The sequence below is a fragment of the Amblyomma mixtum genome, chromosome 4, assembly GCF_055824585.1.
Source record: "Amblyomma mixtum isolate Tamu chromosome 4, ASM5582458v1, whole genome shotgun sequence".
NCBI classification, from domain to species: domain Eukaryota; kingdom Metazoa; phylum Arthropoda; class Arachnida; order Ixodida; family Ixodidae; genus Amblyomma; species Amblyomma mixtum.
The window spans coordinates 102,676,179-102,690,944 of record NC_143015.1 but is presented as its reverse complement, the minus strand read 5'-3'; the positions used below and the strand labels follow the sequence as shown (position 1 = coordinate 102,690,944).

Below are 14,766 nucleotides of genomic sequence, written 5' to 3'. Positions count from 1 at the left end.
GTGAGCTCAGCCACGGCTCGAGTTCGAGGGTCCGCGGGAGACGCTGGACTAGCGCCTGCAAACGGCGACAGCAGCGCTCCGAACGAGCGAAGTTGTTGTGCGGAGTGCCCGACAGGGTTGTCATGAATGCGCATCGTCAAGACCTGGCTATGCGCGGACACGTATTAACGGTGTGGCGTCGTGAAGAGATACCACCGGTTAGGGCACGAGTCACAACCGGTTACGACCGGTTGCGAGTCAGAAGCGACATTCGCAGAGCTAGCTCATTTTGCGGCGAGGTCATTGTGAACCTCCATTTCCCTTCCTCGAATTGTCCTGTCCTGCTTTCCTGATCTGCACGCGCCCTCTGGCTGCGTGGGACCCTTGCTTAGAGGGCTTCAACCACACAGGCAAATAATTGCTGCCTGCGCTTCTCACTGGCCAGGGCTCCTCAGCGGTCGAGAGAGTCCTTTTAAAATGGGGGAATCTTGGTAGTTACCTCAGACCACATATATCTTGTCTGACTCCAGTCTGCGAGGTGTCGGTCTGTGTTAAGTTCTGACATTGTGTTTTGTTTCTTCTGTTTCAGGCAACATAGGCGTGATCGTCGCAGACGCACGATTAAGCAAGTGAAGATCGCTGGAATAGTGATCTTCTTCATCGCGCTTCCACCTTTCTTCTCGTGCTTTCCGCTTGAAGAAGAGAGTAAGGCTGTTTTTGAGAAAAGTTGTTTGGATGAAGAAGGAATGAAGATCGGTCACGGTGCGAGCAGGGTGTGGATAAACGGCATTTTGGTGGCTTGTGCGGGCTGAAGAACGATGAGCAGGCTGAATAGGACAGTGGGAAGAAAAATTATGATACATTTTGTGGTACAAGCACAGCCTTGCAACTGTGCGACGTTGCTTGAGGTTAGGTAGGCATGCATTATTTTTGAGGGAAGTAACACTTATTGTAATGTTCGAACATTACGCGACGGCACACTATATGACTGAAATTAACTGAGCATTATGTTGTACGTGTGGAAGTCTGTTTCATCACATTTTTCGCCATTACTATATATGAACTCTCCTTTGTACGTATTGCTTTGTCGCTGCCTATTTGATGCTCACGTCTACCATTTTCTGCTTCCCTTAACAGCAAAGGCTTGTTTAAATTTTCCTGCATTGTATATATTTAGGGTTCTCTTGAAGTTTTTGTGACCACCACCGTAGAGGTTATAGTGCGCATCAATTTTGCAAAATTCGAGCTCAGATATTTTTCTGTGCTACTTTTGAGGGGGTTTGACCTGTTCGTACATGAACCAGGGTTCGGAATACCGTTTTCCAACGCGACATGTTCGACACATTCAAGATTATTGATGCGGTATTTTCGCGGTAAGGCGGGCATGAAAGAAAATAACAACTGCTCATGTGGTGAACATTATGCCTTGTTTAAGTGCTTTGAAGTTGAATGTCCAGCCATCTGGGGGCCACGGTAATATATCGAAGTCTGCTATATGCCATCTTGCCATGCTTTACACCAAGCTTCTGTCTTGCTTCCGACGAAGCAAGACAAACATTTATATGAAAAATGCGGAAACATGATTATGGTAATCCTCATATCACGTATGTACGTGTGCAGAACTTTAAAAATTAGGAAACAGGGTCACACAGAGTTCTATGACGAGCATGTTCCGTTCGTCATAATTCTGTTCTTTCAAAGCTATCGTGCTCGTACTTACGGTTTGCCCTCCGGACTTGTCTGTGACCATATTAAGATAAAAAATAATTTTTTGCAATGTGACTTAAAAGGAAAGTGCATTCCTATTGCAAATGGTGAAAAATGTGTCATTGTTGTTTACTTAACAGTACACGAGTAAAAACTGATTTTTACCCTGATATTAAATCATCGATTGTAGCTCGAAAACTTTACCGAGTGTCGCCTGAATAGTAACAGACCTCCAAGGCAAATGAGAAATGGCGGCTATATTTCTGTTGCTCAATAAAAAAAAACATATGCAGTCTACTTTCAGAATAATAGATGCAAATTGAAACATTCGGTAAGGCGAAATTAATTGTACTTTCGGAGAATACTTTGTGATCTGCTCCCAACAAGACATTAATCATGCAGACATATAAATGTACGTGTTATATGTGTACATTTATGCTTCCAAAACAGTGAACAGACACGCCTACGCAGTCAGTGCAGCGGATTTTCAGCGAGGCGGACATTTTGTACATGACAGAGCTAAAACCAACTAAATTAATAAACAATTTTATTTATTTTAGGGCCCCATTTAGTTATCTGACCGCCCGCGTTGCACACGGAGAAAGTAGAAGCGTTCGCATTACTTTTGCAGAATATACAAACCGCGATTTATGACTCAGGCAAAAGAGGTTAGCGTAATTTCAGCGGTAATGGTACTCCACGCGAGGTCATCTATTAAAGGCGCAACTCGTGAAACCCAACCCAACCAGCTTTAAAAAGCGTTATGACATTTTGAACCGTAAAGCCCAATCCGAAATTACTTCAGTTTCCCTAAATAACTTATGCCATAATCACAGAAAAAAGCATCTGACCAGTCTTTTTTAATTATTAATCGTCTTTTATTTGAGCTCTATCACGTGGAAATCCTGGAAAATGTGAACGCAGCCCGGTGATGCGTTGTAATAAGCTTTGGCTCGTTGAATCTGGCAGCTGTGGCACTAAAGGCGGGTAGTAACACCGGTGTGCTTTCGCATGGACGAATACTCATAATATCGAAGAGGGAAGACATAATTGCAGTTAAACGCTATAGAGCGCGCCGCTTACTTCAGCACGAACCAGCCGAGTAGGCATTGATGCATCGCTCACTCTTAAAATAATCGTTGAGTTTCCACAACTTGTTCAGAACTGTTCAGCAGGCTGTCGTCGTATCCATCTCTGTGTGCCAATACTGTCTTCTTCGGTCTCTTAAATATATCAGTGAGGCCATGTGGTCGGTGAAATGCCGGTATGCGAGCTGCAAACGCTGGCCAAAGCCTTCATTTCGAAGCGTTATGTCCGTACTGCTCTGGCAGCGCGTTCAGCGAGCGTGACCGAGAAGTGGCAAGAAGGCAGGCTGGGGCACCCTGCATGGAGGGGTAGGTTACCCTATGGTGAGGCAATCACGGGACCAACTCGCGGGCGTGCCCTATGCCTTGCGCCCCGCAGTATTTTTCCGGAAAAAAAAAACAAGATTCTGTACGGCAGCCCACGTTAGTGTTTCTAGAGATTCCGCGTCGGTACATGCTGCTCCTGCCACAACTCTCTCCTTCCTCCTTCTGCATTCTCATTATGTTCATTCGGTGATGAATTACAACATCCGTCGCCACTGAAGCTAAACCTGAAAACCGGCCTTTATTCGGGGCGATCTGGAAAGGTGCACAGATAAACTTACGGCGCAAAAGCGACTGGGACGAGATCTTTCGAACATACTCTAATATTCTGAATATACTCGGAGTAGAAACGCAATTTTCGCACTGCTGCTTGTGCGGTTGGAAAACATTCTAGCATGGCACCCTAATTTGCTCTCAGTAAAAAGCGAAGTTCTTTGTTTGTCATGTCTGATCGTGCAAGCAAAGAAGAATGGCCGCGAATCTCAACATTGAAGGCCTTTCTTCAAACATAAAATACTGACATTTTCCCTAATTTTTGGTAGCATGACGGCAACTGCAACGTATGCGCCATAACATCCAAAACTCTACTGTTGAATGGCAGTGTCGTTGTCAAGAAGATTCTTCAGGGATGGATGAATTGGAAAAACCTATTCGCTTGTTTTTTGTCCATTGCTCTTCGCAGTGTTTTTTTTTTGTGGCGCTTTATTTTTCAAAGGTGTTCTGAAAATGGAGTACTGATCTCCGGACACGAGCGGAAGTTATCCAGATTTTAGTGGAAGCCTACTTGCAGTTTTTGGCGTTCCAGGGAAGACCACCGCAGCGTGTTTTGATGGCGTGGTCATTTCGCGTACACATTCCGCGTACCCGGGTAGTGCTCAGGGAAGACAGTAAGACGAGGTGCCTGTCGAGGTCTAACCCTGACGCTCCTGCTCCGATGGCAGCTTGTGATTACTTCGATAATGGTTGGGTCGGAAACATGCAGTCTTCTCAGCGCGTTCCACTCCCCCTAGCCTCCTTCACATTCTTAGCGGCTGCGTACGTAGGCAGTTCTTCTGGTTGTACGTAGACCTGCCTTCTCGTTATTAGCACTTTCAACCGCTCCAGTCACCTTGCCGAGTGTAGGAATCGAATCAGAAAATGAGGGAGATAGAAAGCGTTATTCTCCTGTTCCCGTTATTCGCTTCCCGTTATTCTCCGTTATTCGCTTCTATTCCTTTGCTGCCTTTTTTTCCCGTTTTAAAATCTCACATTATTCAGAGAAATACGCGTGAGAACCACCTCTCGAGAAAGACGGATTTCAATATTCAATATAATCTCAGTGTTATTCTTGGGCAGGCATAAAGACATGACCAAGTGACGTTATATACATTCAACCACTAAAAATAACATGCTTTATTGGTCTACTTTACATTCATGTTGACATACATTTTGACATTCACCTTGACATTAGTATCTTGTTTTTAACGCAGTAATTTATGTCGGGATCTTAAGACCACGTTATATGCTACTACGACTGTACACGTGGGGGCTATGGTGTGGAGGGGTGATACGGATGTCCAACAAGGTTGTTTCTAAGCTAAGAATGACAGTGCATAATTTGTCATGATGCTCGACTGTGCCAATTAGCCTTTGAAATATATGTTCGGCACACAAAGGGCGGCTTAACAAAAGAATAGCATCACTGGAAAAGCTGGTAACCAACAAAACTACAGTATTGACCGCGTGTCTGGAATATTGAATACCTTTCCTTTTTGACAATTTCACATTACGAGTGATAAAATTCACCTGTACCAGGTCATGTTTGCTAAACCACCTTCTTTTCACAATGCAGCTCAGTGCCTGGCTGTGAACGAGTCCGTGCGCAGATCAACCTGTCCGTGTAAGTAACTTGAATTGCCTTCTCGAGTGGTCCGTTTGGTGACAAGAGCTGGGTTGGTTGGCCAAGCGTAGAATACATTGACCGGAATGGAAATGCCCACTGCGCCGGACAGTTTTTCCGATTCTTTTCTGGCCTATTCGGTAGCTCAGTCTACACTGTTCTACTTTTGTGAAAGAATACAGAGCAAATAAACAGGACCGAAGACAGAGACGCGACGGCTGAATGGAAACTGAATGGAACTGAATGAACAAATAAGTATGAAGGTATGTGGAGAAGCAGAGAAAGGGCATCACGAAATAGAAGAGCGCAAAAAAGTTCGTATTGACCACTTCGCGGCAGGACAAGCAAACAGGTTTGCTGACTCGTGATGTCCGGTTGCGCGCAATAACAAATGCTTCAAAGATTCCCTCGTCCGTGAATTGGTAATAGTGCTGGAGGATGGCCCAGAGTTCGAACAGAGTAAAACAAGCCTTGCACGTTTTATAACTGAGCGCCAGGTACGCACTGGGGATGGCTACATACAGGGACGAAGCTTGTTTTGAGGCGATCATTTTGTCATCGCCTCATTTGACCAACATTAGGCCCCTCACGAATCAGCGCCTCTTAGGGAACATGCTTAGTGGAGGTGCGGCAGGCTATGAAACACCTGCCGTACCTCTTACGTCATACTGTCATACGAGACCCTATAACGTTCATTCACCGCAAATAGCCTTCCTTATTTGGTGCACTTAACATATTCCCCAACCCAGCGAGCGGCGCGGCTCAGATTATGAGATATCTGGCGAACGTGGGGAGCTACGACGAAGGTTGTGCTCCTAGGTTCTTCCTTCTAGGCAACAGACATTCGGTCGCCTCTGACAGACTCGTCCACAGTGCTGAGCAAAATGACTCCTGAAGTGAAGCTGACATCAAACACTCCATATGCGCGTGTAAACATCCCTGCACCTGCTCGTGGCCTCAAATGACATTCTTCAGGACTCCTGAAGCAATATGCCGCGTCAAAACGCTGTATTGTGTGGAGGAGACGGATGGAAACCTTTTACTAGCCCTTATAGATGATTGCCAGTGAGGACTATCATTCACAGATAGCGAACCTAGCGTTTATATGGAAATTCCTTCGTTACTGTGACCACACACCGCCTTCGACGCTCACGAACACCTCCCTCAATCGAGGGCACGTCCACGCAGTTTTGGCTTTCATCGGGTCAAAGGCACTTAGTTCAACCTGCAGCTGCTTGCCATATTGAGCACGTAAGATATCGCGGAGCACAGGACAAAAACGGGGTTAGTGCAGTTATCTTTCTGCTCGTAAAGTCATACCTCGGAATTTAGAGGTGCTCACAGCATTGGGAAAGAAATGCTTCAGGGAAGGTGCTGGTGCCATATGAATTCTGCAATGGGGTGCCAAAATCAATGACATTTCATTTTTCTGTTCAGACGCTTTATAGCTCGTTTTTGGATGAAAACCAAATATACCCAGACCCTCCGAGCGACAGGCTTCAGCCTGCATGTGCATGGTGCTGGCAGGAATCTACGGCGATGTGCCCTTAGTGGCTATGTAAAAACTTGAAACAACTTGGGAATGGTATTCTCGAGGGCTCCGAACACTGTATACCTCACCTAGTTTTACGCTGAGTACGTTATCCTTCATCCTATTTCAGTTCAGCTTGACAGCTGAGCTCTAAATGCTGTGAGAGACCTGGTTTAGTGATGCTTGCTAGGGTTTTCGTTTAGCTCTCTAGAGCGTGACAACCTTTGCTCGACGAGACGTTTGTAGGAGGCGTTCATAATTAGATCTGTTGCTCTTCGACCCTCGGATGGCCAGCTGGTCCGGCAGGACATCCACTACAAGACCCATCTCTCTAGCAGTCACTGGCCTTGATGGCCTTGTCCTGGCGTATTCACGCTGCATCGTAGTGAATTCTTTGTGGGAACTTTCTTCATTCCACATCTGCTTGTACTTTTCGTAGCAGCGGCTGCGCGGCCGTGCACTTCCTCTGGACTCTCAGCAGCGCCCGTGGTCATCTCGACCTTGCTCCTGCTCTCGCGCTACTTGTCGACATGGCCAGATACGATGATGAGGAATACGTTGCCTTGACAGGAGAGTTCTTAGACTGTTGCGCTTTCCAGTGGGTGAAGCCAACTCATCATCTCAGCCAGTGATGTGCAGCTGAAACCTGTTGGTTATTAACAAAACATACAAGAAAAATTGCAACTCTCAAACCTATCTGATGAACTTAAAACAAGGAAAAATAATTTTTGGTGAAGTGCTGAGGGCATGATTGCCTTAGCTCTTTACGTGTCACTTTAAATTACAATTAAAATATGATGCGAAAGCGCGTCCCCAGAGCCACTGTGCTGTCTGGGAAGGTGCAACTGTTTGTCTGGGAAGGTGAACACAGATCACGCTGAGCCTTCACGTAGTTATAGCGAGATCAAATGATCAATCTGTGGACACTACCCGCCAGATCTACAACGCGCGTGCTTTGATTTCATTTACTGACCCAAATTACGATTAAGCAGGTACCAATAATCAGGCTATATTTTACCCTTCTGACCGGAGCAAAGAGAGATGGCGGCTGGTGGGTGGGTGATCTCTCCAGGAGGTGTCTCCAACCTTCGAAGTATTTGCGAATGCTAGGAACATGCACAAGAAGAGCCTCTTTCTGTGTGACCGGTGCTGTATTGGATCAATTCGTGTGTCTTAGGCTGCTGTAGAAACCTGGACGCCCAAGAAGCGCATGTCACATGCTTGGTGATATTACTGTGCTACGACTTTTCTTCAATTGAAGTTTGTCTAACTTACGAAAAGAAATGGCTCAAAGAACTGTACAAAAGTACACCACACAGGTGGCACAACACCAGTTGACTAATGAACGCAACCATTCTCTTTTACTTTTTGTCATCTCTATGACCACTAACCTCCATGTGCTTGATCACTGCAGCCAGCTGCTGTCTCCCGTCAGGCTCGCCATCTGTCGGCCCAAAGGGTACGTGCATGATAGTCACCAATAATGACCAATCAATGATTGTCCTGTTTCAGAATTGCTACTAGTATCTTGCCATTCTCGAGGCAGTGTGGGACCCCAACCTGATTATCCTATGCAGTGAAAACTACGCTGTTGTCGTTGCATTTTTCCATCCGTGTGTATGTTACAGGTGTTCAAAGAGCGCTTTGGAAAATTTGTTTTCGCTTGTATTTTGTTTTCTTGGTTGTTCCTGTGAATAATTAGTTTCACCCCAGCCACAAATGATGTCCATAAAAACTAAAATACGTATCGACTGTTTGGTTTTGAGAGACTCAACCTCAGCACTCTGCGGTGGCCAGTGAAAATTCTGTAGTGAGGAAACATAGTGAACGTAATTTTGTTACTCTATTAACAAACGACTAAAGTAATACATTCATAAAACTGCTACCTATTCGTGGTTCAGAGAACATAATACCGAAATATCAAGCACGAAATACGCGGGCTATGTTCTCAACTCCTGTGCTGCGGCAGGGGTGATGAGCACGGTTGTGTGCTCCGGTCAAACATAGTCCGAACAGCAGCCAGTACATTTTTGAAGACAACTCTACGTATTACTCGGTCAACGGCAGTGCAGAAAGCCCCCACACGATTGGCTGAAAGGCACTTCTATTCCTGCTGTCCGAGGCGAGTTCAGAAAAAAAAAAAGTGGCGAAGTCGTCGCGCTTTATCCAATTTAGTAGCAAAATCGGCCGCAGAGTGTAATAATTCGAAGTTTCTGCAAATGCCCGGAGCGTGAAACCCAGCAGTTCAGCTAATGTGCCATTATTGAAGACGTATTGGCCAACGCCGTTCCTACAAAGGACCATAGTGAAACCATGCATACATTTACAATATTGGGCCGATTACCTGTGCTGCTTGGGTATTGGAGGGTTCTCTGTTTTATTGAGGGCGTGATATCCTGGCAGTGTGGAGCAGGCTTTGTCGCAGTCGGATTAAACGTTTTGTCTTTATTTTAACGCAGCACAAGCCTGAAGCCGGCACGGAACACTTGTCACCTGGGAGCGGCCTGCTCTGCTGGGAGTCAGAACCGCCTGTATCTACCGACGGACATCAAAGGACGTGCCGCAGGTGAGACGGAAATCCAACAGCACTTCGAGGGCATCCGGTGGTCTGGTATCCTGGAGTGTAAATGACTAAAAAAGAATATATATAGCATTTTTATTTATTTATTTATTTATTTATTTATTTATTTATTTATTTATTTATTTATTTATTTATTTATTTATTTATTTATTTATATTTATTTATTTATTTATTTATTTATTTATTTATTTATTTATTTATTTATTTATTTATTTATTTATTTATTTATTTATTTATTTATTTATTTATTTATTTATTTGTACATACTATCAGTCCAGCTGGACTAAGATAGGAGTGGGTACAACATCAAAATTTATAAACGCAGGCCAGTACGATAAAACAGCCAGTACAGTCAAACACAGTTCACAAAACACAGTCAATGTAATGTACAAATTATGTGCACTCCTGCGTTAAATATTTGCACATGAGGGTAGCAAATTGCTCTCGGGATTGCGCATTCACAACGTGGTTAGGAAGGCTGTTCCAATCGGACGATGTAGCAGGAAAAAAAGAGTATTTAAAACAGTCTTTAAAAAATTTTTCTACCTGGACGTGTTTATTATGTTTATTACGAGTGACGCGTGTCTTTGCTTCGTTAATGTATTGTTCTTTCTTAATCAAGACTAAACCATTTATTACACAATAAAACAGAGTTAGTCGTTTTTCTTTTCGTCTGTGGGAAAGAAGAGGCACATCTGCTTGGGCATAAAGCAGATGTGAAGGCACCACCACTACAGTATCGTTGTACCCCAAACGACTTTGGTGAAATCAGATTGGTACGAACGGACACTACCACAATGATACGTGGCAATATGGCGAACTCAAAATCGCCCTTAGTGCACCTTCAAGTCAGACGCAGTACCTGGTAATATCTCCAGGGGCAAAGCTGTTGGAGGGATCTCCGTTTTCTTGACGGCGCGATATCCGCAATGTGGATTAGGTTTTCCTGCAGTCGAAATAAACGTTTTATCTTTATTTTTACAGCACAAGCCTGCTGCTGGCACGGTGCATTTGTCACGTGGGTGCGACATGCTCTGCTGGGAGTGAGACCCGCCTCAACCCGGCGACTGCCCTCACAAGACCCCCATCAGGTGAGGCGTAGGGCCAACAATGTTTTGAGAGCGCCCGATAGTCACGTTTCCAGGGGTATAAAGGACACAAAAGGATGCAATAGTGGTTTTTTAATTCATCATCACTACACCTTCATTGTTCTCTAAGTGCATTTGGAGAGCTTGGATTGGTATTATGATATGCTTGCGCAGGAAGAGGTATTCAAAACGAAAGATTTAATCCTACAACAAGCGTTGGATTCATTTTAGGGAGCGCACTTCTGAGCATAATGATTTCAAAAGGGTGCAGGAATCCTGCCTTTGAGTTTGTTCACGGGCCTCTGCGACCGCCATCCCCAGCTGCACAGCTAATCGACCCAGTATCGGAAATGTATTGGCGAATGCCGGTCCTACACGGGACCTGAATGAACCATCCATTAACAATATTGGGCCGATTACCCGTGGTGCTTGGGATAGTCCCGGTTAAAACCACGAAGTCTTGTTAGATCCCGTGTACAGCACTGTACCAAGAGTCTGGGTCGTATTAAAGGCTTAGCTGCGAAAGAGTAACGTTAAACTACAAAGCTACACTAACAACAGTAGAGAGCGCATGGAAAAGGGATCGACGGCATGCTCTCTGTGGAGCGATGTCCTGACGCTGGTTGGTTGGTTTATGAGGTTTAACGTCCCAAAGCGACTCAGGCTACGAGTGACGCCTCAGTGAAAAGCTCCGGAAATTTCGACCGCCTGGGGGTCTTTACCGCGCACTGACATCGCGCAGTAAACGAGCCTCTAGAGTTTCACCTCCATCGAAATTCAACCGCCGTGGTTGGTATCGAACCCGCGTCTTTACTGTCAGCAGCCGAGCGCCATAACCACTGAGCCACCGCGGCGGCTTCTATATTCCTATGCTATGGAAGTCTTCATGTCTCTGTAATTCTGCGCCGCGCGTTGGCTCCGCCCACCTTTCCGGTCACGTGGGCCAATCCCGTGTTACGTCACATGGTGTGTCACGTGGCACCGCACTTCAGGCGATTCAAATTTCGCGCCACTAGCGGCCTGACCACGCCGACTTTTGGTCACTCTTTTGGATCTAATCAATTAACTAATTATTCGATAGGCGCCAATATTTTTGCGTCGCGTCCTCCTTCCATTATAGCTACTTTTGAGACGATATCTCTTTATAGTTTCCCACAGTCGCTGCGAGCACGGTTTCGAGGAGGGAAAGCCGCATACATAGCATGTTTTCGCATTAAAAGAAGAAAAAATACGCAGTAGTAATTATGACTTGTCATTGTTAGTCAGTGTGCTGGGGCTGTAATTGACCACTGCAATCAATTACGTTTCAGATAGAGTAATCGTAATTTCAATCTGCTCTGCAGTGTCTTAACGTGCCAGCACGCCTGATAAACGAGCGGCCTTGTTGCTTTGTCTTCAAGAGACGCTCCCGCGGCTTAATTCGGTGGATAAGAACACTGATCGGCAAAGTTGCAAGAATTGAAACTAATCGCGATTAAAAATATCGTGCTACATTTGCAACTCAAAACGCATGAAATTAACGAGGAGTGGAAGGAGGGTTTTTCTGCGTCGTTTCTTGCGATATCCACTTATACACCTGTTGTGTTCGCAGGCAGCCATCGGAGCTTTGGATGCGTGGCGCGGCCAGCTGTGGCTCCTTACGTCGCCTTGTCTGACCTGAACTGCTCGAGCTCACTGACACCACCTCCTCGTAGCGGTCGGTGCCTTAAGCGCAAAAGGTTACACACTTGGCTTCAGTCAAACTAAGTCGTTGAAAATAAAAAATGAACCGACGCTGAGGCAGCGATCGAAAATCCATCCTTAACACAGCAATCATAGGTCGCCGGTTCGAATCGTAAATCGTAATCGAAATCGTAAATGGTATGCCACCTACCCGAACACACTGCGACAAACGATTACGCCGCAGTGTGTTCTGGGTGGTGGCATACGATTTCGATTACGATTTACGATTCGAACCGGCGACCTATGATTGCTGTGTTAAGGATGGATTTTCGATCGCTGCCTCAGCGTCGGTTCATTTTTTTTTTTGCGACAAACGATTGCGCCGCAATGCGGCGGCCGAATTTTGATGAAGGCGAAATTCTGGAGGCCCGTGTACTGTGCGATGTCAGTGCACGTTAAAGAACCCCAGGTGGTCGAAATTTCCGGAGCCCTTCACTAAGGCGTCCCTCATAGCCTGAGTTGCTTTGGGACGTTAAACGCCAATAAAGCAAACCAAGATTACGCCGCAATGTTCATATGAAGATTCGTAAAGACGTAGAATCGGGGTACATAGGTCGCCGGTTCGAATCTGTGGCGTGAGCTAGGCTCTAACTTAACCAGTAAGGTATTGGTGCCCGAAACGCTGAATCTTATGACACCATCCGGAATATTCATGGGCAGACGGTTGGCCCACGAATTTTACACTAATGTCGGGGCTGTGTGTCCCGACTTCGACGCCTGCCAGATAGGGATGCATATATACGGAATCGACATAGCGGCGTTTCGATTTGTGGTGCCCTTTTTATACCCTTAAGTTTCCATCTCGGTAACCATGGCCGCCATTCGGTTACGATTATGGTTACGATCGAGCTTAACGCTCTAACAAAATGTCGTTGCTATGAAGGCCGCCATCTAGGATTTTATCCGTGGAATCAGCATAACTCGGAGGCTTAGAAAGAGAGAAGGAGAGCCAACTCTCTAAAATTCAGCTGAGAAATGTGAAAGGACACTCACACACACACACACACACGCTGTGCGCCAAACAGTTGCATCGCAATTATGGACACTCAACCTCGCCTTAAAGGGTCACTGACCACACTGCGGTCGAAAATATTTTCTACCTCTCGGGTAGCGAGGCATCGTCCGCGGAAGTCGCGGCCGAAAATATTTTTCGTTGCATTTTCTCCGTACCCTGAACGGTCGAGAGACGCGATATATATGTTTTTGTCAGTGGCACCCCAGTTAGCAAGCCACCTTTTCTTATATTTAGTTTTTTTTTTTATGCGAAGCCAACCCGCCGTTTTACGACCGGAATGCAGGAGTAGGAGTCACTTTTGTTAGAAACACATGGCGAAGCGCGGACCCGGAACCGTCCGGCATTTCATGGAAATGAACATTTGCGCTTCTCCGTGTGTGCTTATGGGCTGTATGTGCTTGTGTCTGTTCTCAGCTCTTAAGTTGCCGCCTTGGCAGACGAGCGAGAAGCAGTGTGTGTACGGAGCTGTCAAGTGCGCGAACGAGGGAAAGGCTGTACGACACAGGTCACGGCACATGCACAGAACACGCTGAAGCATGCGTGAACTGGCACAAGTAACTAAAAACGTAGTTTTTCTTTTTTTTGGAGTAGGGAGGGGCTGAAGCATACATGAACTGGCACAATTAACTAAAAACGTAGTAGTTATTTGTTGTTGTTTTTTTAGGTGGGGGGGGGGGGGTTACATGCGAGTGCGAAAAGAGAAGGCGCTGCTGAAAGCACACGCGCAACGACCAAACGACGCGACGAACCGGCTACGCCCACCCTTCGTCCGTCAGTCAAAACGACGCACCAATGGATTGTCTCTCGTGAAGGTTTTCAAGATTACGTCATCTAGAAGGCTCAGGAGCCACGGTAGAGGATGAGGATGTTTGCATCTCGAATGAAACGGCGAACGGGCTTTGATTTGTATTCTTACAGCTTTTCGGGACGTGCATGGCTCTAGCATTTTGTAGATAGCATTTTGTAGAGGTTATCTTCGATGCGTCATCTATGCACTGGGCTTGTTTGTCTAAAATGTCGAGACCCCTGGTCCGTGGCCCTTTAAGGGATGAGGTAAATAGACTGGGAGGGAATACAATTGAAACTGCATATTTCGTCGGTTGTTGGGAAAACTTGCGCCGGATTGAGATCAGCCAGTGGTGAATATTCGATTGTTTGAAGCGGTGGTGCTCTGCTTGCTGTGTGCGTCATACGGCCGCTTGATGACGTCATCCTATTTTTCTTGCCATTGCTTAGATTTTCTGTACCATCTGAAAGTACACAAATACACACGTCGCCGGTAATGGGACTAGTAATGCTTTCGCATTTAAAAAGGGTAAACATGATGGCGAGATGTACCGAGGATGAATTACACGAGCACAGGCACATATGAAAAGCTTTCCTGCTGGATACCCTGGAATCGCGTATGCAGAGTCTGGAGAACTCCTGTCTCCTGGGTTTCTCGCGGCACGACTCGATTTCGTTCTCTAAACACTCAACGCGTGGCAAACACGTCGCAAGGTCTTGTTATTGTTCAAAATGATACAAAATGCTTAGGTATAACATTCGCGCAGAAAATAGGACACTTATTCAGTACAAGTTGCTCTTTGTGCCTGTATCTTCCTGGCACTCAAGTGAATTTTTTTGGGATGTTCAATTGTACCGCATGCAACTGGTTGTCTCGTGTCCTTTCAGGGCTGCAGTGTCACCTGGCTTGGAAGCACTCGAGATGGTGTCCCCGGCAGCGAGGTTCATGGAATCTACAAACCCAGCAGCGATTTATTCAAGGCGCAACCGACGAGGCCTAAATGATTGGCGCATAATCTTTACCATACCTTACCATACCATGCCACTACCACAGAGACTGAATGTGCGC

General features: G+C 45.9%; 1 long non-coding RNA gene across 3 annotated transcripts; it reads left to right on the top strand.

Moving 5' to 3' along the window:
• Positions 1 to 575: 575 nt before the first annotated feature.
• On the top strand, positions 576 to 14,761 carry LOC149347647 (uncharacterized). 3 transcript variants are annotated; one of them, XR_016292175.1, is made up of 7 exons: positions 576 to 684; positions 4,927 to 4,974; positions 7,920 to 7,964; positions 8,965 to 9,071; positions 10,071 to 10,177; positions 11,770 to 11,892; positions 14,586 to 14,761. It is a non-coding gene; the product is annotated as an uncharacterized LOC149347647 (long non-coding RNA). The 3 variants fall into 3 exon arrangements; XR_016292176.1 differs by having other exon boundaries at positions 11,766 to 11,892; positions 14,594 to 14,761; XR_016292174.1 differs by having other exon boundaries at positions 11,766 to 11,892.
• Positions 14,762 to 14,766: the final 5 nt, after the last annotated feature.